A 20,465-nucleotide genomic window follows, 5' to 3' on the forward strand; every position below is an offset into this window, starting at 1 on the left:
TAGTAATTTTAATAGCCGCTAATGTGAATTAATAATTCTAATAGCCTCATTTCTGATGCATTATCAGAATACTGGAGAGTGGGTTGCCATGGCTGCTATATTTTATCACTCACAGCTGTGTAAACTCTTTTAGGCCAGCCTTTTTTTTTTTTTTTTTTTTTTTTCTAAGAAACCATTCGTGTGACTTCTTACTTTTAAAGCCCTTATTCAACATGGACTAACATGGCTCCTAGAAAAGTATATTTTTCCCCTCTGGGAGACTGAGCCATATTATTATCAGCTTAGAAAAAAATCACTATCCAGGGAAATGTTCAAGGCAAAACCAGTTGTCATCATGCTGGCATATTTATCATTAGAAATGCATGGTCTGCCCAAGACTCCTCAAGAAATTCATTTGTGCCGAGAAATAGCCAGTGAGACAGAAGAATATATTCTCCATTTCCCAGGATGCAGCAAGCTCCAAAAAATACAACACATTCCTTGATTTGCAAAACTGTGAAATGTGGATAAATTTGCATGGATATAAATTTTGAATTCTTTTTCTAAAAGCAGGACAAATATTTAAGTATATGAGTAACCTACTTCCAGCTTGGCAAAGCACTTGGGCATATGGAACTTAAGTCCTTGCTTAAAGTAAGCTCTTAATTGCTATTTTTATAATTTGCTCATCTAAGGTAAAAAAAAGTGAAAGCTCAGGAGGCACAGCATTCAGTTCACAGGCCTTTTTATCTCTGACATTTTATTTATCAAAATAAAATTATTTCTGTGCCATTTGTGGGCAACTCAGTGGTAGCGTTGATTTAAGGAGCATCTTAATCATGTTGGCTGGCATCACTAGTGCATTCATATTTATAAATCTCTTAAAAGCAGTGCTGCAAACTCTCATGTCAAGGACACCTGACCAGATTTGTACGATAGTTATACATCAAAGTACTTCAACAGTCTAACCTGTTAATGGATGGACCTTAGAGTGGAGATTTGCATCTGGTAATGAGACAAACTTTCAATTCCTTATCTGAAGAACATCCAGATCTCTGCAGTCAGCAAAACATCTCCAAATCTTACAGCAACAGACTTTATAGAGATAATGATGGTATTTCCAAGAAGGGCAGGAGTGGTCTTTCTCACAGAATTTTTGGGTCTGTATTTAAGAACAGAAAAGGAGGGGAATTTTTAGAAATGTAATTCACTCTTCAAAAATCCCCTTTGTTTCTGTTCTGGTTCTACAAATAGGCACAGGGAGAGGAAGGGACTCACTCTCCTGTGCTTTCTAAACCAAAGCTACTTTACATCAAGATTTCTAGTGAAGAGTTTTCAGGAAAAACTCTTCTCCCGTGCTGCAATTCCTGCTTGTCTGAGGGTGGGATGCATTCTTAGAAACCCCTCTCTAGCACTACTACTTTGGGCCAGTGGAAGAAGACCTTTCTCTACAGCTCAGGGCCCTGTAATGCAGACTGCACTGCCATTAGTTGATACTCCAGTTTGCTTCCCAGACTCTGCTCTCATTTACAGCATATTCACCTTCACATGATGACTCATTTGCTTTCACAGTCATTAAGAGTCACCTCAGGTTTTGTGAGCACAGTTACTGTACATTTTGTACCCTTAAAACCCTCAAAGGATGACCATGGCAAAGCAGGGATTAAAAATGTTTGATGGATGACACCCTTCCTCTACACAGAAAGCATTTTGTCTATTTTATATTAAGAGAGTTAGACAAAATTACATCTCTAAGTGTCCCAGACTATGCCCTTTGTTACCATGAATCACACCAGCTACATAAGGCAGGCAGCACAGCAGGAAAACAGATCCTCACATGACGCATCTAAGCAACTGTGCCTCCACTTACTTGGACTCCAAAAGACTATTTAATGTAGTATAGATATAATGCATAAAATATACATATACATGCATACAATTAATTTGAAGTATAAACTAATATAAGCATACTCTATTTTTTAACAATGGAAAAATTCTTCAGGTTTTTATTTTCTTGACTATTCTGCTTTTTTAAAAAAAATTGATGACTGAATCCTTTTAGATTACAAAAAAGGATCTTTTATAGCAAATATAGATGCCCACACACTGTCTCTCAAGAAATAAGTATATAATCGGATTAGAAGATATTTCAGATTTGGACAACTCTAATTAAATTACTTCTAACTTTACTGGCCTCTGTGGATCAATCTCTTCTTGACCTTCACAGTCCGTCAATATAAGCAAAAGCAAAGCAAAAAAAGAGGTCTTCTATCTGAAAAAAAAGTGCCTTTTTCTCATTAAAAAAAAGCCTGTAGTTGGTTGGATTTGTTTGTCACTTGACCTCATCATGCATTAACATTAACTTAAAAAATCCACACCTATTTTTTTACATTGACTTTATTCCACAGCACAATCCCTGTGTAAAGAAATTTCTTGTGCAATCTGGTTTTCTTTTGCATACATCATTTACCATCTTTCAAGGTAAGGAATTTAAATGTATGCTGATGCCTTTATCATCTTGACAGTTTAAGGATAAAAGTTCTGTCCAATGTGATGAACAAAAGACTTTTTCCCTTAAAAGTATAAAGTAGAAGACATTTTCTTTAAATCTCTTAGAAGATTAAATGCTACATAATATTTTGCATAACATTTAGGAAATCTTTTACTTGAGAAGCCCAGAGTATATTTCTTTGAGATCCTATTCTGATCCTTCGCATCTACATAGTGTAATGCTAATCTGATCGTGCATCTCCTCACTTGGCACAGTAATGAATGAGGACATACTCTGCTGGAATTCTGTCCTTTTGATGTAAATGATGTGCCTCAACAGTAGCCAATTTAAGGGGTCCAGAGGTAGGACTGCATATTTAGTTCCTTGGCTCCTGCTGTGACTATGTGTACTTAAATTTTTCAATTTTAGCATTTATATAGAAACAAAAGAAAATTAAAAGTTTTTTAAAATTAACTTTTTTTATGAATTTAATTTAATTACAGTGATGCCAGTATGAATTCAAGTGAATGCTGCTGCTATGAAACCACACATCCAGAATCAAAACAATTCTTAGTCAACAATGTATAACTATATCAAATTTAATCTTGAAGTAAGCACAAGCCATCTCAATTAGAGATGTGTCACTCTGCCTGTCTCAAGGCTAATTTTTTTCCCACCAATTTTTGTGCAATGTAATGAGTGTATCTGGGAGAAAAATGCAGTCTCATGCCTTTATACCATATATAGAAATGATTAATCATAGGCTTCACGCTGTTAGTGCTGAGGATAGTGCATTGACTCTGGATGACTCTTGTTCAGAAGGATGACCCACCTTCAAAAGTTGAGAAGCGTTCATTGTGCCACATTTAGGAATGTAAAAAATATTCCTTTGGACTGATAAAAAAATCAAGGTTCTGTGAAGTTTGGAAACTTCACTGAAAATGAAATCTACTTTTTTGGTAAAAAAATAAAGACATTTGTAAATATATATTTTTTTATTTTACTGCTCTGAAAGATGAAGCTTGACTGTAAAAATGAGATTTTGCACCGAAGTTCAAAGTCAGAACATTTCTTATTTATTTTTTTTTCCACATTTGTAACTTGTTGGAGGAAAAAAAATCTTTAGTTGCTAGGAGAAATGTTACTGTCTTTCCTTCACAAAATGAAAAATGGCAAATCAGGCAAACTTGAGGTTTGTCTTTTGCAACAGAGACTTCACAAAGACATATAACTTGGAAAAATAAAAGATAAATAAATCATTCCTTCACTGCTGTTGCTCACACTTTTCTGCTTCCCTAAATGCTAGTCTACACTTATCTGTAGACTAGCTGTCTTCTTCCTTCAGATATTTTTTCTTCTTTTCCAGTCTCTTCTTTCTCATCAGGCAACTGAAAACATCTTTACTTGTTGCCCTTAGGGAATGCAATCATTTAACCTAAAATTACCCAGGGATTCTCCAGATGGAATGCAGGGGACATTTCCTAAAATACCAAGTGAACACTCTGGGCTGGTGAGCTGAGAAAAGTCAGTTCCTGATCAGTTCCAAAAGTCATCCAGCTACAGTATGATGGATATTGGGTTAATGAAGCCTCAGATGCCATCCAAACCTCTTGCTCCTTAAACTTCTCTCTTCCTTTTTCTCTTAAATGATCACTAGCATTGTAAAATCTACCTACACTCATACACCATCCTTCTGCTGTCTGCACCATGACTAACAAGGAACAATTCCTTATGAAGCTTCTGTTCTTCCTAATTTTAATCTAAGCAGGGCTAACACAAAAGGAGTTTTTCAGTAGTGACCATAATGACTGTTGAATTAACCCCCATGGGCCAATTAGCTGCAGCACAACTTTGCAGCCCATGTGAGCTAGGGTTCTCCTGCAAGCTGTTTCTCGGGCAGCCCTGATAACAAGCCACATAGTAGTCTGGGAATGTCACCAAATGTCTTTTCCTTTGTTTCAAAGACCCAATTGGCAAAGTATTCTCCATAAAATAATAGTAAACAGTGATGTGGGAGTACTGGGAAAATCCGCTATAAAACTTCCATTAGTTAATGAAAGTGGCTGTCACAATCATGTGAAAAGTTCAAGGAGACAATCTTGTTAAACAGCCATTTTGCATAGAGAAATTTATGTTGCTATATACCTTTTCAAATAACTTTGAGGTTTTCCAGAACAATTTATGAATGCTGAGCTTTGAAAGAGGAAAGAAGAAAGATCAATCCACCACAAATAAAGTTGGTTAGCAATGGTCATTTGGCCCCAGCTCAGACACTCTATGTTCATTTATGACATACTTCTGTACAGCTCAGTAGGGATTTTTCTCTGCTGAAGAGCTCCACAAGCTTCAATTTCATTTTGTATTGGAAGTTGTTTTAAAACATCTCTGCAATCACATTAAATGCTCAAGCGTCAAGACAGAGTTCCTAACACTGATGACAAATTACTCTTAAATGAATAGTACCAAAGCTGATGGCCTCACCACCACTGTTTTCATTTGTATCACCCTCTGAACCCGCCAAATCTGTCCTTGTCTCGAGGCAATCAGTCTTCTGAGGTTAACATTCTTAGGACTCTGAAATTCTTGACCTATACAGACACAAAAACTGCAGACTTCAAAGACGAAGGACAAAAAAGCAGAGTTTTAATCTACTTTTCCAGCCAGTCATCTCCTGTGCATCTAAATTTAATAGTTACTCCCTCCCCAAAAGCATGCAGCCAAACCAGCCCAATTAAATTAACAAAATGTTAACCCAACACAGGTCCCTTTAAAGGCTTGACTCAGACAGCATTCACCATGTAGTGGGCATATGTGGCTCTGAAATACAGGGTAAGGGCAACCAGTTGCAGTCATGGCAGTCTTATAATAAACACCTTTAAACCAGCCCATGTGTAGTACCTGTTATAGGTGCAGCTTCATTGCACTGTTACACATCTGTATCAGTGGGTAGCTGTAATGTCTGTCTGGCCTCTGGTCCCCTCCTCTTCCTGCATTCAAGGGTCTCTGGTACATGGTTTTCTGGGGGTTCCCTCCGGCACTGTTAGGATTGATTTCTCCTATTCTATATTCTTGGTCCTGTTCACGTTACAAACACCTCTTCATTACAGACATTTATTCAGGTAACTGTGGTCTTTTAATTCACTTGTCTAAACCATGCCCTTTCTAAGCTGCATTGGCTGGTTATTGCCATGTGCCTGCTGCTTGGACAGCATTGAGAATGCTTTGGTCTTGTCTCACCAGATACTTTTGATAATTATTTGCAAATAACATTGCTGTAATATGCAAGAATTTTTGATAAACATTTTAATATTATAATTATAACTAAAAGATTCACAACCTGTATTATTAACAATGCAGTAAGTTGATGAAATATGACATGCAGTGGTTTAGATGCTGTGGAACTGCAAAATATATAATCCTATAAAACCACCACTATTGTTTCAAATGGTAATGCCCATGTTTTAACATTTTCCTGGACTTACTGAAGCTTCCCGTAGTTTTGCTGGAATCTTAATATTGAATAGTTCATTATAGACGTAGGTATAAGGTTTTTTCCATAATTTCCTCCATCCATTGATTCAGTTAGAGTAGTTTTTTAGATGAGCTTAAAGCCAGTGCGTTGTTTTCAATTACAACAATGGCAAATGTGAAAGTTTTATTATGCACTTGAAGCCGTCTGACTGAGAGCACAGAGCACCAAACATCTTTGGATAAAGTTTGGTTTTCAATTACAAAGTGTGATCTAACTGCCAAGATACCACATGACAAAGTACATAAAGTGAGTGTTTTTTCCAGACTGAAAAAGATAACTTTTGCATTGAGTGATTCTTCATGGTGATGGATATTTGCTGTTATTCTCCGGAAGCAAGAGAGCAATTGTTGGATATTTTTAAAGCTACTTGATTAGTTCCTTGAAAATGAAAAAATCTTTCTACTAAATTAGTACATGCTTGCAAATACAGATTTTTAGTATTTGCATTATCAGACTATCTCCTCAGTTAAAGAATTTATGGCTTCTACCATTTCTTAGTATTTCTTAAAACATACGCAAGGCCTTTAACTTTTACATATCACACATTTATTTTAAAATATTCCCAATACAACACTCTGGAAACTGTCCTTGATCACAAATATAATGTTGTAAAGCTTCATGTAATGGTGTGCAGCCTTCTGAAATAGAACTTACTGAAGCTAACTTTTTTTCATTTTTACTATTTTTAAGTTTTGGAAAATTTTCTTTTGTAACAAGGTTTGCATACCAGATCATCACACAGTCCAGGTAACAATCCAGATAGATTCTCATGCTGTGTATATAACACTTGAAAATAAGGAAATGTAGATGTTGGAAAGAATGTGGGTCTACTTTGTAATGTCCTAAAATGTGTAACTTCCATTTTCCTATATAGGTGCTTTCATAAAGTCACTGCTCATCAAAGATATATGCAGATACATTAGATAAGCATGTGAAATCTATACTATTTAATGCCCCACTCACTACCCACACATTTCTCCATAATGTACTTGGGTATCTATCCATCACACTCATTTGTTTTTTAATCCATTGTCTGAACGGATTTAATGCAAAATATGTTCCAACAGATAACTTAAAAAATTTTGTTCAAAGGAATATTTAAGTTGATTTATGCAATATGCAAGTCTTTAAATTTGAAAAACCTTTAAGTTTTCCATGGTGGCTTCACATATGTAGGCTTTTCTCCATGGATTTCACATATGTCTGAGAATAACAATAAACACTTAATTCCTCTCCTTATTCCTTTCTTGTTTCCTTTGCCATCACATGCTTTTGTCTGCAGTATCTTTTAGGACCAGGCTAACACTTTCACCCTGTTTTCTGTTTGCTGGATACACAGCTCCATCCATTACAGTCTTATCCCTGATTCTATTCACCTGTGAAATCTTTTTGACCCTTCCCGCCACTTTAGACATTGATTAGAGAGGGCCACCACTTGAATTTTGCACCCCTCTTCCCCACTTATTAACTTGGTAGGATTTTAACTCTCACATTGTCTTGTAAAATTTCTTCAGCTCTTCACATAATATCTACAAAATTCTCCAATTTCATGGTTACTGGATTTACTGAGCTTAGTTTTCTCTTCAGCCTGCTTCAGGGCTTCATGTATGGCTGGTGTGAAACCCTTTTTATAAATATTCACCGATGTGAATAACTCAATAACTAAACCCTGCTCTGGTACCCAATAATTTGTTTTTTTGTGCGTATCTATTGGTGATTTTAATTTGCTCTTCATTCTGCAGGGTGAAAAAAATGCACCAAGAATTTACCAGCACCTTAAATGAACTGTCAAATCTCAAGTTCCCTTCCTTAATACACTTTAACGTTTTGGGTTACTTTGCATTTTTGAATAAGTAAAACCCAGTTAAAATTTGTTGGGCCTGGTTGATCATTTCAAGATTGATCTTCACTGTTTAGCCCTGGATATTCCTCTAGTGCTACTACCCACTTGTATAGTTTTCTTATTTAAGGATATTATGTACTTTTTTTGGTTGTTCTAACATGATCAGTATAAAAATCTTCTGCAATAGTGACTTGTTAATTTGTCCTTGATTTGGAAATTAATTTGGTGATCACAATTTTGCCTTTTTTTGTTTGTTTGTTTTAATGTCATTAATTTGCATACTCTTGTTAATGAAGAGAGTGTATGATATTTTTGTGGATTCACAATAAGTTCTAGGAAATTTGGGTCATACTAGATATCTTCACTCAAGTTGTTATTCCTTACTTGTACAGCTGTTTCAATATCTATTTTTTATGCTTATGCTTTTAAGTTGGTATTTTAAAAAATGTTTTCAGACTGTCATATTTCCTGGTAACACAGCATGGGATCACATTTCTCCTCTGATTCTGCTTTTTATCTTCCAGCACAACTTGAAAGTAGCCTGAGCATCACTTAATTTTGGTTTAGCTCTTGCTTCCTCTTTCAAGGATTGGTTATTCATTTCCACTATTTTATGTTTCTTTTTCTAGAAACCTCAGCATTACTGCTGCTCAGAATCCTTTTCTGCTACACTGTCTGCATTCAATTTTTCCACCTTCTGTTTCAATTCCCATAGTTCACCTTCTGGTATTTGATTCCAATTATTTTTTAATCTTCTTTGGTTTAATATTCACCTTCTTTGTTCTACATTGTTTGGGTTATTTTATCCTTCTTTTGGTCTTTGCCATGTTGTCTGTGGTTTTATTTTCAGTGTCTTCTACCTCTGGTTCCTTCTCCTGCACATGGTGATACCCAAATGTCTCATCTCATCTTTTGAACATATTGTAACTGAATTTCTCATTTCATTTTAACCCTTAGACATCAAGAATTCATTGTGCATTTTTTAATGACCCATAGAAAACATCCTCTGTTTGTGTATCGGGACCCCAATGTGAGATCCATGATTCTAGCTGAGAATTCATTTCCTAACTCCTACAGATGAGAAGACAAAGCTTGCAATCATTTCAATCCATACAATGGCTCAACTTTTGCTGTTATGGGTCTGTCACAGAATCTGGTTCTGATTCCTGATTCCATAGGATACTTGGGTACCTAGAACTATTAGTACCTAACAGTAAAGGTGAATAGACAAGTGTTTCAGTAGGGTACATGGGCTGTGGGGCTGAATTGCAGCTAGAGCACACAAGCAAGATAGAGGCTGTTTCCTTCCTCATGCCATATTTTCGGAATTGCTTGGTTTCCTAGATTCTCCATCTACTCCCTCAATTGCTGCAAGCAGAGTTAAGTCAGGCCCCAATAGGAGTTGATCAGATCAGTCATGCATAATCAGGCACCAAAACACAGTTTTATATATATTTATATAAACATTAATATTTGTATAAACATATGTTTATGGCAGTAAGACAGTAATACCCTATTACTAAATGCTGTCATGCCACTACCACAGCATTAAGACAAGAGTTCAGGATAGGATCTGAGCCATAAGTTCTGCATTCCTGATTCTGAAGTACAGAATAAACACAAAAAATTGCTTTTGTTGCTGTTGTATAGATAAAGATACTGTTAAAGATACATGTGCAGATCTTAGGGGCATTTACACATCTGTTTTAATCACCATCCCCGTGTCTGTCTGCTGGGTCTTTGGCCCCCTTATCCTCCTGTACTTCCAAGGTCCTTGTTCCTCAGTTTTGTGGTTCTTTCTGTTGCATACACCCTTATCCTAGAGCCACTGGTAGTTTTCTCTGTCTGACCATGGTGTTGCAAAGCACATATGTATGTGCATATGCAATGCTTCCTTGACTTGTCATTGATATCTAATTCTGGTAATGTTATTATTACAGATTTGGATTTGGTTCTTTTCAGGTTGTAACACCCAGAAGAGTAAGCACAGAATATTTACAGTAAAAATGAACAGTGTGGAACTGTGACAGATGGGCATTAATCTGTCATCAATTACATCGGACACAGAACAGAACAAAGTTGGGAAGCTGTAAGAAAATATGAACCCTATCTTTTTTAAAGGAAAAATGAACTGGACACAGACTGAAACCTCTAATCATAATAATTAAGCTGTAAATCCTGATTTTTTATTTTTTTTTGAGGGAGGATCCTGATGCAGATGTGGAAGCCAGCTCTAAAGAAAAAGCTTCATCCTCACTCAGAGTCCTGTGACACGGAGAGAAGATCCAGGATCAGAAATTCCTGATGTAATTGTGAGACTGTTGGTAGCATTTTCTGAGACCTTCTATGTAACTGTGTTTGAGGGTTGAGATAATGGAGGCAGAAAAATTTCATACTTTAGAGTATGACTGGACTTACCAAAAGAATGTGAGGGGGCAGTTAACCAATAACATCTGTACCAGTGGCAATGGTGGAAATGCGCTGTCTTTGTGGCAAAAAGATCAAACATAAATTAAGAAGCTGGATCAAAAGAGGCTCTCTTGTCTTGCAGACTTTCCCTCACAGGGTTAATGTTTGCACTGTGTGAGTTAGGTGCAACCATAGTTTATTTTATTTTACTTTTGTTTTCCTGTCTTATTCATAGTAAATATTGTATTTCTGCAGTGTTTGAGGCTTGTGAAGTCAGAATTGTCTCAAACATACAAAATCTTCCTATCTACCTATATGTTTTGAATGCTGTGTTTCTATCCCTTGCTTGGCATTTGTTGCTCAGAGTAACACTGAATGAGGTCTACCCAGCCTAGGAGACTTTGCTGTGAGGTCTGGGAGCTGACAGGTGAATGTACTCGGTCCTGAGCTCAGAGGAGAGCTGAGCTTACAAGGTTATAAAGGAACAAAACTGTATTTTGTCTCACATGTGTAAAACATATGATTCATACCTGCAATTACCTGGATAAATGCTTGCACTGATTTATCCCATGTATTTGTTTTTTCTCATAAAAATTCAGGACTATCCTTGCATTTAACTGATAATTGTTTATAGGCTCACTGTAAAACTCTACCATTTTTGTAGACAGAAGGAACTCCAGGGTAATTATCAGTTCACATAAAAACATAAACAGATGCCCCATAGCAACACATATTTTATTGCTGAGAATGTAGATTTTATAAAAATATCTGGAGACAGTGTTGTGAGTAAGCAAGACTTGTGTGACTAGCATTCCAGACACCCTCATGATACGGGCACTGCCGTGAAAATCACTGATTTTCAACAATATTAAAGTTTCTACTGAATTTACAGGGAGATTTGGAAACCTGGAGAATCTGGACTTTCAGAAACTCAGTCTGCTTCTTTCGTGGATCAGAATGTGGCACCATTTCTCACAGAGTGGAAACCCTTCTGGATGAGGCTGTTATTGCTGAGCCAGTGCCAGGCCCCACTTTGGGTGCAGCATTTGGAGCGGCGCTGAGCTCCGGCTGGTCACACAGCAGAGAAGCAGAGCTTGTTCCCTCAGGCATGGAACAACACTAATGTAATTATGCAGCTTTTAGGTCTAGAGCTAATATTTCCAACAGAAATCAGAGCTGTGTTATACCAGATTGGCCAGTACTAACCCGAGGATCTCTTTGTGAGAGAGGATAAAGCCTTTTCTGATGGATACAGGGATATCTTTCTCATTTGTGCCAACACCTGATGCTAAGAAATTATGTTACTGATATTGGAACTATCAGCAGATCTCACTGCAAGTGTTAAACATGGGACAGAAATCTCTCTTTTTAATAAAAAAATAGGATTAGATTGAAACTAACTCCATTGTATGATACTGAAAGGTAATATGGGAGGCATATTGCTAGGCCTGAGTCAGTAAGAACTAACTTTGCAGTATCACCTCTGCAAGAAGGTGATACCTATTAAAATCATCATCAGAGACAGAGGGAAGGAACAAATTCCTGATGGGTAGAATACTAGCTGAAAATACTAGCTCTATTTTTTTTTTTGTCAAGAGTGCATCCTCATACAAGTTGTTCCACTGAAAAGAAAAAATAAAGGAACACCTCTCGTGAGTAACACAGCAAGAGAGTCATAAAGCAGAGGTTAGCACAGCTAATTTCAGAATCATCAAACTGAACAAAGATTCTTTAACTAAGCTTGAACTATCAAACTCATCTTGTTGTTGGCTTTGTAACATCATATCCCAATTATTGATCTGTTTCTGGGGGATCCTTTTCAGATACTGTCTGAGATATTTTGTGCAATGCTTCCACTGCACCAAAGAGTGTTTGCTGGGTCAAGAAACACATACATTTTCCTGTCAAACAAGGAGATGTGTCCATCTGTTCAGCCTTTAAAGGCATACTCTGTCTGGTCTTTACCTGACTTGAGGCCTTAGAAACATTTTGGAGATAAGGAGTTAAATAAGAAGTGCACTGTTTTTTTAGCAGGACCTCACAGTCTGAACAGGCCTTCTGCTTCAGGTCACTTCTATTCTGCTCATGCCTGCATGGATAGAGTGCATCTCCATCTGTCCTTGCCAAACTGGAAGTAGCACACTATTTTGCCCTACTTTCTGAGCAACAATCCTGGTGCATAGAACTTTTTTTACAAATTCCATGTTAAGGTCATGCCTGTATCTCCAATAATTTTATCTAACTAATAAGTGGCAGTGAAAATGCAGAAATGAAAAACTGCTTACATTTATATAATATCTTTCAATCACAGAGCTGTAGAATTGTAACTTTACAAAGCAATGTGAAGTTTTCATTTGCTCTGTCCCTGCCTGAAGACCACATTGATTATACTTGCCATTCTTGGCAGGTGTCTTATCCTTTAAACACTCCAGTGAAAAACATCATCCTCAAGAAACAGGTTGCATTTCCCTGTTTGTGTATCTCTAGAACATTGTTTATGCACATGTAGCTCCAGTCTCCTTTTCTCTTTCACCTGGAGGTTATCGTGTGGCACCGCAGACTTCTCTGCTTTAGGCTGTACATTCCCTCTTCTGTCAGTCTTTCCTGATAGCTCATATTTTTTATTCCTCTAATTGTTTTTGTTCCTCTCTTCAGGGCTTCAACACAAAGTCCTGGTTTTTAGAGTGTAGTAGCCACAACCAGTAGAAATATTTCTTCTAAGTCCCTGTCATTGTTGAAGAGAAGTGACAGATTACTTAGTATTACTATAGGCCACCTTCCTGCTTACAAATTCATATCCTAACAAAATGCATACAGTTTGGACTGATGACTCTACAGAATGTAATATGGAGCATTCACTAAATCAAGCTGCAGCTACGTGATGTATAACAACATTGCGGTTTTTGTTTCAAAGTTTTGCTGTTAAATGCCTTGTCCAGTTGTTACATGGTGAATCAATACCCAAGCATCCCAAGAGTTTTGTTTCTTAATACCCAAAGGTAGACTTAAATCACACTACAAATGACAATCCTGGTCATTATTAATTCTGAGCAGTCTCCAATTGTACAACTTGTTCTCTTGCAGTCAGCGAGGTTCTTCACACAGAGAGGATGACGAGCTGGCCAAAGGATTAACACTATTTAGTTTTAAATGGATATAAATGTATGTGAGAACTGAGGAAGAAAAAAATGCCAAAATAACCAGTAGTGGCAAATTATGCAGTATTTTCTATATGATGTGCTGATATTTCCCTGTAACTGAAAATCAAGGATTTAACAAGCAGTGTCTGACTGAAGCTTTCAAAGACTTTGCATGCAGCTTTACTGCCACTGGGTTTTTATGCAATTTGAGTCTCTAAGCCAACACAGAGGTCCTTGTCTTAACTGAGGCTTGGTGGTTATTGATAAGATGTTAGGAGAGAGCAGACATTAATTATCTGTGTTCATAATGCAAATTCATTTTTTAAACACTGCAGCATCTTGTCATTAAAAATATAGATGCTGAATGATTGGAGCCTAGACCCTCACAGAACTCATCAGCAGATTCCATAGTAGCTATTCCCTTTGGAATCAATTAAAAACGTCTTCTACAAATCCATTTCTTCTTATCCACATTTAAAAGAAATGCACAAACAGTGTATTAGGAAAAAAAGGCTTTAATATCAATTACATCAAATTAGGTAAAGATTCTCCAATAAATTGCTAAGCTTGACATGATATGAACATACTTAACTGAAACCTTGACTTGATATATTCAAAATATTCACTGTGTGTCATGAAAATAATTTTAATGGGTTTGCCATTAAGACTTCCACTGTTTTAGGAATGAAAAATGGACTTAACATTGAAATCAGTTCTTCAGACCTGCTCTTTATGCCATATTTAGAGTGACTACAAGCAAAATGTCTCATTCTGCAAGTGCTTGAGCATTTCAGTATCTTAATTTCTGTGACTAATGGAACTCAAAGGTTATTTGTTTGCCTGGATGTTCATGGTCTTATGTCTGTTCAGACTGAGGTCATCAGGACTATTCTGAGCCTCTTCTGCTTTAACTAAGTTGTAATTGTATCTGAGTGTAAGCAATCAGTGAAATAATAATACTTCAGTACTTTTTTGCTTGAGAGTGGCAATATCTGCCATTTACTGGAAGATGTGCACAAAGGCCTCTCTTCTGAGACAAATGAGGAATGGAGCAATGCCCTGGCAGCAATCATCTTCTGCTCAGCCCTCTGTGCATCCTCAGCATGAACATTGCCCACCAGTTCCTTGTCCTACCCTACAGTCATTAAGGAAGTGTGTTTGGGGGCACCTGAAGTAACTTCCCTTACTGACTTCAGTTTCAAGACAATCACTCCAAGTTCGGGGTAGTGTCCCCCCCAGAGCATGTCTGATTTCTGTAGAACTGTCCTGGCTTTATGGACTTGAAATCCAGGCCCTCAGGGAAGTCTGCTCCAAAAGGAACAAAGTTTATCTTTGTTAGGTAATTAGGCTATGGAACATAGAATTGAATAGATTATTCTCATAAGTAGAGAATTGATTTTAACAAAAAATGGATATTATGACAAAAAAGATAAATGGAGAATTATATTGTAGCAAAATTGTGTGCTGAAAGCAGTGTTGAAGCTCCAGGGTATTTGTCTCATTAGTACAATGCATCTAAATAGTTGCTAACCTTACATATGTTTGTGGAACTATTGAAAAAAAAATTGTGACAAAGTATTTTTCAAGAAAAAAAAAGTATCCTAGGCCTCATAATTCCATCCATTCATTAAATAAATTATGATTGATATCAGAGTTTAGTATACTTTAGGACTCGGAAAAAGCTCTTCAGTACAAAAGCTCCAAAAATATTTTCTCTTGAAGGAGGAAAAAAATCCCCCAACCCTGTCGATATTCTTTTATTCTTAGCTCTCTTGGAACAGACTTGCTTTCCCCTTGCTGCCCCTTTTCCTCTTCTCAAGGGACTGCTGAAGACATTCCTTCCTGTCTACACCCGGGATAAGGAAAATGACCTGGAAAGCAGAGACACAGAAGAGTCTCTCATGGGAAAAAGTGCGAAAGGAATCTCAAAAGAGTTTCAAGACTTAAATATATATGTCACAACATATCAGCCAGTTTTGTCAAGATCTGAACCGTGGATCCCAGCTCTAGGCATCTGGGAATACTCTCAGTACTTCTGCCCACAGCCCAGGGCAAAATCATTGATGATCAGATATATCCATTTCACAGCTTCCACACCCGTGCGTGCGTGGATTTCTAGTTGACTCGTAGGTCTCACTAGCCGTGCGTGTGGCTGTACGAATCCAGAGAGCAGAGACTCATGGCAAGGTAATGAACTGGACAATAAGAAGGAGAGAGTTGCTTCTCAGAGCTGTGATAAAAGGCTTCTATATCTGGCAAAGTATAGAAACTGGTGTGACGAGACATCTCACAGAGTCGCTGCTCACCAGAGCAGAATGAGGAGTCAGGAGATCGAGGCCTTTGGACAAATTTTATCACTGATCCTCACCTTCATATTTTTTAGTCCTTAAACTAGGAAATGAAGAAAAGACACAAAATACTTTTAAACCTGGTTTGGGATTGGGTGGTAAAAAAATATATGTATCAGGAGACAAGAAGATAAATGAAATGTTCTAATATTTATAAATATCGTGAAACCCAGAAAATAGTGTTTGAGATTAAAATACAAATTAATCTTTTCTTTATACCTTCCCATGCTGTGATGATCATTCAGATATTAAATATCATACACTATTCTCACACAACCAAATGTATAACCACTATTTTTTGTCAAAATAATTACTTTTTTCTTATTACTTTCCAGCACTTTTGTTTCTTATTATTTTCTTTGCTATTGAATGTCAAGAAAAAAAGGCACTCACATTCGGTTCTGTATACAGAGTCAATAAAAAATTGTGTATGCACAACAGGGGAAATCAGAATCTTGTAACTGTCTTGATTGCAGTTGTTTTGATGCAGATATTAAAAATAAAAAATAGCATAGGCACAGTGTACTTCCCATTGAGATATTCCTCATGGAGAGATTAACCTGTCTAAACAAATTTGTCCATTTGAGACACAATCTGGGGCATCCAGGAGAGTTGTAAGAGCCAGCAGACACAAATTACAATCTGCAGATACTTAAACCCTCTTGGAGTGACAAATGGAACCTGGGCAGTACATCCCAGTGTAAGCTCCCTTCACATGTGTGCCTTAAAACTGAGGTATTTTTGACTCTGGAAATCTTTATAGGAAGGATAATAAATACAGTTCATGTGTAACACTTCACTTGAGAAAGGCACCACCAATCCTTCAAAGGTTCTTGTCATATATTTCTTCTGTGAGACAGAATAATACATCAATTAGCTACCCCTGAAATATAGATCCAAATCAAGGTCTTCACAAAATGTATTGTTAACAACACATACTGGTAGTGTATTTCCATTGCATCAATTGTTTTAGTGATAAATAGCCCTCACAAAATGGAATGACTTGTTGACAGACAAAAGCACCATCTAACAATGGACTGTTTAGATTTGCAAATGACAGAACTTAATTATTCCAAAGTAACATTTCCCTGTAAAACTATGATCATTAAATCCATCATCCTTCAGTTTATATGCATGAAACATTTATCATGTCGTCTACAAACAGGAGTCAGTCATCTCAATACAGATTTTTGGACCATTCATTTCATCATGGTATTTCATCGAAAGCCCAGGATTTCATTTATTTTCAGTTACAGAGATAAAGTGTTTGTAAACGATGTGATAAGACCATAAAGAAAAGTGAAGTGAAATTCTGCTCCATACAAAGATGATAAATATAATACCTACTTTAAACAGTGGGATTATTGTGTAAGAAAAATGAGATATTGGAACTCAGTAGCTATGTTAAAGATAAAAAGTTTCTTGCCTGTGTATTTTTCATTAAAGTTAGGGGCAAATAAAGAATTATCCAAATGATTCAATTTTTTTTTTAAATGGCCATTACAGACCTTAAACTAAAAATATCCTAGCAAATGTAGAACAACTGGAACTAAAACAAAGCAATTTTTGTGGTCCTTTACTTCTTGTGTTGTGAAATTACTAAAGGACGGTTTTTCAGTTTCAAAAAAAACTATTTTTATTGCATTAACATGTGCTCTGTTGAGATGTGTGATTTTCAATGCTCATTCTAGACAACCAAGCCAGAATCCCTTTTTCCAAACAATATCTAATCTCTGTGTTTCTGGGTGTTTCCAGCAGAAGCCTGAGCTTTCAGTTCAAAACCTTATTTGGGCAGTTTGCTGACACACACATTTGGGACATTCATAAGAGCATTTAATCTGTACCTCTTGGCATTTTGGCTTCACCTTTGCATGAGTTCATTTTGGCAGGATTTATTTCTTTCATTGTCCCCACCCCTTTCCTCTCTTTTTCTATTTGGCAGAGTGGCAGCCTCACTCCAAATCACTGCACCCAAGCCTCTTTGAATGATTGTTTTTACTTTTGTAATGCAATCTAAATCATAACTACCATAATGAGAATGTGCTTGCATAATTCCTGTGGGACTTATTTTGCACAGACTGCACTGTGGAGAACATTTTAATGTTATTTTCCAAGGTAACAAAAGTAGTGTTTTCTGTGCTTTTTTTACTGCAACTCTATGGCAGATTAACTTTTCTCCTCTTTCTACCTGTGTTTTTTTCTTTATATAAAAGACCTAAAGAAGAAAACTAAATAAATAATGGATGTACAGAATGTTCTTGGCTTCTGTGTATGCCTACAGGTGTCCTTTCATCATATTCATTTGGCTGGCAAAGTGGAAAAGTGCTTGCAACCTGAGGGTTAGCTTGCAAAAAAAAAATTCAAAATATGTTACAGAAAGGGAAGAAAACATTAGGTTTGGTATATAGTCTCTTTTGGGAGGAGAATCTAGAAATTAAACACGTATGTCTATCATACCAAATATTATATTAAGAGATTGTTGTCATTACAGAACAGTTGAGGTTGGAAGGGACCTCTGTTGGTCATCTTATCCAACCCTTTTGACAGGGACAAGGACTGAAGTTTGGAAATACTAGTTTTTAAGTGGTCTGCATAACATTAAAGTGTCCTTCCCCTGAGTATGTATTTAAACAGAACTTTGATTCTGTGTGTTAAACTTATTTCTTCCATTTTGCCCTCATATTATTTAATGCACTGGATTCAGAGAGCTCTCAAAAGAGGAATTAGATGCTGATGTTTTTTAAGCTGACTCAGTTCATTTTGTGATGTGTCTAAGCCTTTGCTTTTAATACACTCTACTCAAACCTTTATCACTAACAAAAATCATTACACTTCCTCTTGTGTGTGTACATCATGATCAGGAATTGGAATGTCATTAAGATATTTTGGCCTCTAGTCCTCATTTTCAGTGCTTATAGAAGTGTAGATTTCTACCTCGCTTGCTCACTCTGGAGCTCTTGAAAGGACAACGTTAATTCAAGCACTTTGTCACTTCTGAATCCTCCAGAGGTTAATGACCCTTCTATATGTTAACTGCTCACCCTTTTTCCTATGGGTTCCTTAAACTTGTTTGTAAAGCACCGTGAGCAGTATCTAATCCCTCCAGAGGGTTCAGAAAAGTTCAGGTCAAAGCAGTTGGCTGCTGTGGTCATAGAGACTGATCAGGGCAGCCCTAAGAGTTTTTGGGCATGGCCTGTTTGAGACATGAGGCATTAGATACCTAGTGGGTTCACTCTGAGATAAGTCTTGAGGGCAGGCTTAAGCATCCCGATTCATGATGCAGGTGTTTCCTGGTCCTTGTTGCAAGTGCTGCTGTCCTCATGGCTGTAACTAAAATCATCTACACAGTCCCTGAGAAGAGCTGAACTGTAATACAGTGGATAGATGGGTCTATAGGGCTAACATTCCTGGTGTATGCAACGTGTACAATGACAGGGAGAGCCCTTGGACAAATTTTTATATACATGTATGTGTGGATATTCTCCACAGAAAGTGCAAATATACACCATGCCTCAGATGTCACAGCTGTATGAAAAGACAGCATGCTTACTACAAATAGAGTATTTGAAGAATTTACATTTTAACAGAATATGGGTGCGTGAGAATTTAGTTTTTTAGGAGATTACAGCTGGATCAGATTTTCACAGGAGTGACAGAAGATAAGTCTTGACATCAAAGTAATTTCCTTATGGAGTTTCAAACTTCAGCTCCAAAACTTTGACATGCTAGAGTCTTTCAATATGATGGTTGCAAGAGTTCTTAACATGACTAAAAGGATGTATTTTTACTAACTGTGTTCTTGGAATTATCTGAGCCATTTTAGTCAAGACTTTCCAAACCCAATTCAGTTAGAGACAGATACCCACCATGGAAAATTTAAGCTGTAAGTTAAATTTTGGCAAACTGTATAATTTAAAGTAAGTTCTTATAAATGAGCATTAGGCAATCTTAGCTAAAGGCATTACTTCTCCTATTATGTATAAACATACAAGAATAACTAATACATTTACTCCTGCTATGCATGTACATACACATTATATATGGATATGTATAACAGGGAATTAGTGTAATAGTTTTTAATGCAGCTTGCAGTCAGGGGGAGATGGCTTCATGTGGAGTGGTGGCTTGTACTCTTAGGCAGAATTCTGAGGTTATACACTAACTTCCAAAGTCTCCAAATTTTTAACACAAATTTAAAGTTCATGGAAAGTGTTAGCACAATGCTTGTTAAGAAGGAAGTTCTTTGTTTGGGTACAGCACAGGGCGGCACGGGGGGCAGCAGCCCAAAGCCTCCTATGTAGCTCTATCAGATGTCTCATCCCTGACCTGGAATGCAGGGAGGGAGGTGAAAGGTTAGTCCATTCTTCATGCTCATTCAATACTGCACTTCTCTGTTGAGTGCCAAAACAGTATCAATTACTGCCAGTTGTGTGTTGCTTTTTGTAATGTGGACTTACGTCCATTAAGAATTGGACTGGGTCCACAAAACCATCTCATTGAGCCTGTTGGAAAGTCATCCTGATGGCAATGGCTCTTCCATCATTTCCACAATTGTTGAATTTGAAACAGGTACCTGGATTTAATGTACTTCATTACTTGAGTCATACAGCTTCCCAACTTTTCATTTGTGTTTGGAGAGGAGATGTCAGGGCAGGAACTCTCTCTACTAATACTGATAAAATAGAACAGTAATTGCAATCTTTCAGTACAGCCAGGATGCCTG

The 20,465-nt window shown here is 37.0% G+C and overlaps 1 long non-coding RNA gene across 1 annotated transcript; it reads left to right on the forward strand.

Moving 5' to 3' along the window:
• Nucleotides 1-7,465: 7,465 nt before the first annotated feature.
• LOC147655949 (uncharacterized) lies at nucleotides 7,466-15,958 on the forward strand. The gene is made up of 2 exons (XR_015279314.1): nucleotides 7,466-7,607; nucleotides 9,808-15,958. It is a non-coding gene; the product is annotated as an uncharacterized LOC147655949 (long non-coding RNA).
• Nucleotides 15,959-20,465: the final 4,507 nt, after the last annotated feature.

Source organism: Cyanistes caeruleus, chromosome 1, assembly GCF_971803275.1.
Source record: "Cyanistes caeruleus chromosome 1, bCyaCae1.hap1.1, whole genome shotgun sequence".
Taxonomy (NCBI): Eukaryota; Metazoa; Chordata; class Aves; order Passeriformes; family Paridae; genus Cyanistes; species Cyanistes caeruleus.